The 2,098-nt window shown below is 36.7% G+C and overlaps 1 protein-coding gene across 1 annotated transcript in view; it reads left to right on the top strand.

The window, feature by feature from the left end:
* Positions 1-347: 347 nt before the first annotated feature.
* Positions 348-2,098, top strand: part of LOC107689201 (coronin-6-like) — a 16,095-nt gene continuing 14,344 nt past the window's right edge. Inside the window, exon 1 of the mRNA XM_016487132.1 lies at positions 348-528. The gene's annotated coding sequence lies outside the window, so the exon portion shown is untranslated. The remainder of the gene's footprint in view (positions 529-2,098) is intronic.

The raw sequence follows: 2,098 nt of genomic DNA, 5'->3' as shown, positions 1-2,098 counted from the left end.
GGTACTCGGTACCACCGGTACTTAAAAAAACCTGGTACCGTAACGTTTTCATTTTTTTTAGTACTGACTTGGTACCGAAATACCGGGTCTTTTGACAACACTAAGTACTAGTATATAATATGTAGGCTACTACTGGAATAAGTGATAGGATTTCATCTAATCAAATAAGTATTGTACATTTAAAGACAGATGCTACACACTATTGGACTACTTACTAGTAGCCTATATATTTTAGGTAGTAGCCTACTTATTTTTAAGGGCTAATTGTTAAAATCGCTTGCCATACATATACACCCCTGTCTGTGCACTTCTCCAGCCCCCCAGTCCACCGTGTTCTCTCTCTCTTCTCACTCGATGTTCAGGAACGACTAGTGAGGAGGAACTCGCGCTAGTTCTGCGAGTCCGCACCAAGTTTGTGACCTGGAATAAACGAGACACTTCTAAAAAGCGCAGCGTCGAGAGGAGCCTTAAACCGTCTTGAGAGAGGGGAAGAGCAGATTTAAAGACGTATATTCCCCAAAGACAGCGGTGAGTGATTCATTTGATTGACAGTTACGCAGTTCCTCATGATAGAATGCTGCATTGTGACGACACGTGCTTAGTTTTTGTAAAGTTCTGATGTGATAATATTGTTACGAACTGGCTGTGACATCATCATAACGTATCAGTGTAGCACGTTCTGCTCGTTCATTGAGTTGCTGTAGGAATATCTATAATTCAAGGCCAGGTGTGCGGTCAGCTTATTGAGAAGAATAGCACACGCTGTATTCTTTGGCAATGTATATTTTCATTCTGTCCCTTTGTATGTGGAAGGATCATGTCTGGAGAGGACAGAGGGGGAGACACATGGGCAGTTTGGTATGACTATATTAGGAAAGTGACCGTGTCTGAAGACAGTGAGGGGGGCCTTCTCACATGGGACAAACTGTTGTGTGGTTTGAAGATACTGCATTCTGAAGGGGATTTAACAGCTCTACCCATGTGGTTTAGTATCAGTTTCGATTGCGTTTTTGTCAGTTTAAAATGAATAATAACTGTTAATTGTGATTTCACAAATTTGTGCAGTGGGGATCCAGAATGTATGTGTCTCAGACTATATATTAACATTTTCATCTGCTGTGAATTAGTTACAATTCTACAACTTGTGCATGTATAAATTAGAGACAAGCACAAAGAACATTGTTGTTACAATTTACTTCACTACCAGGGTGGATTGTAACACTAATAGAAAGTATGGATGTTTTAAATTGAATACATGAGTCAAACATGCTTGTTCAACATAATTATTATGTCCCCAAAATGATAAACAAATTGGAAACATTTTAATTAAAAACAGCCAAAATTGGAAACAAACATAGAAATATGTAAAAATAAATAAATAAATATACACTAAAAGCTTTAAAAACAAGCAATACATGTCTGATCATGATACTTTAACATGTACATCAAAGACATCTGTGAATGTTACTTATCAAATTAAACAAAAACTGGCTGAATCAGATGATACCAGTTCTAATTAACATTAATTAAAAATGGATATTTCTGGTCCTTAAATTTGTGATATAGTGACAGCTCCAACTTGAAACACCAGTTCGCTGTATCATTGCGCAGCACCAATAATGTTTTCATTGTTCTTGTTGCATAGCAGTGTTCTGTTATGTCAGAGTCTATATAAGTAGGATTTGTCTTGAAAAGTATTTTAAGGAAAATTAGCATGTAATAGTTTCCCATGTAACAATTTTATCAAATACCTCTCATACTTGGGTGACTAATTAACATGATTGCAAATCATATTATAAGTTAACTTTTATTTTCTTAGCTCAGCATTGTTTTTTGACCTTTATATTAAAGGGGTCATATGATGCTGCTAAAAAGAACATTATGTTGTGTATTTGGTGTAATGAAATGTGTTTATGCGGTTTAAAGTAAAAAAACCACATTATTTTCCACATACTGTACATTATTGTTTCTCCTCTATGCCCTGCCTTTTTGAAATGCGTCGATTTTTACAAAGCTCATCGGTCTGAAAAAGCGAGGTGTGCTGTGATTGGCCAGCTATCCAGTGCGTTGTGATTGGCCGAATACCTCAAGCGTGAGA

The sequence above is a fragment of the Sinocyclocheilus anshuiensis genome, unplaced genomic scaffold, assembly GCF_001515605.1.
Source record: "Sinocyclocheilus anshuiensis isolate Anshui unplaced genomic scaffold, SAMN03320099.WGS_v1.1 scaffold966, whole genome shotgun sequence".
NCBI classification, from domain to species: Eukaryota; Metazoa; Chordata; class Actinopteri; order Cypriniformes; family Cyprinidae; genus Sinocyclocheilus; species Sinocyclocheilus anshuiensis.
This window is presented reverse-complemented; position numbering and strand designations above follow the sequence as displayed.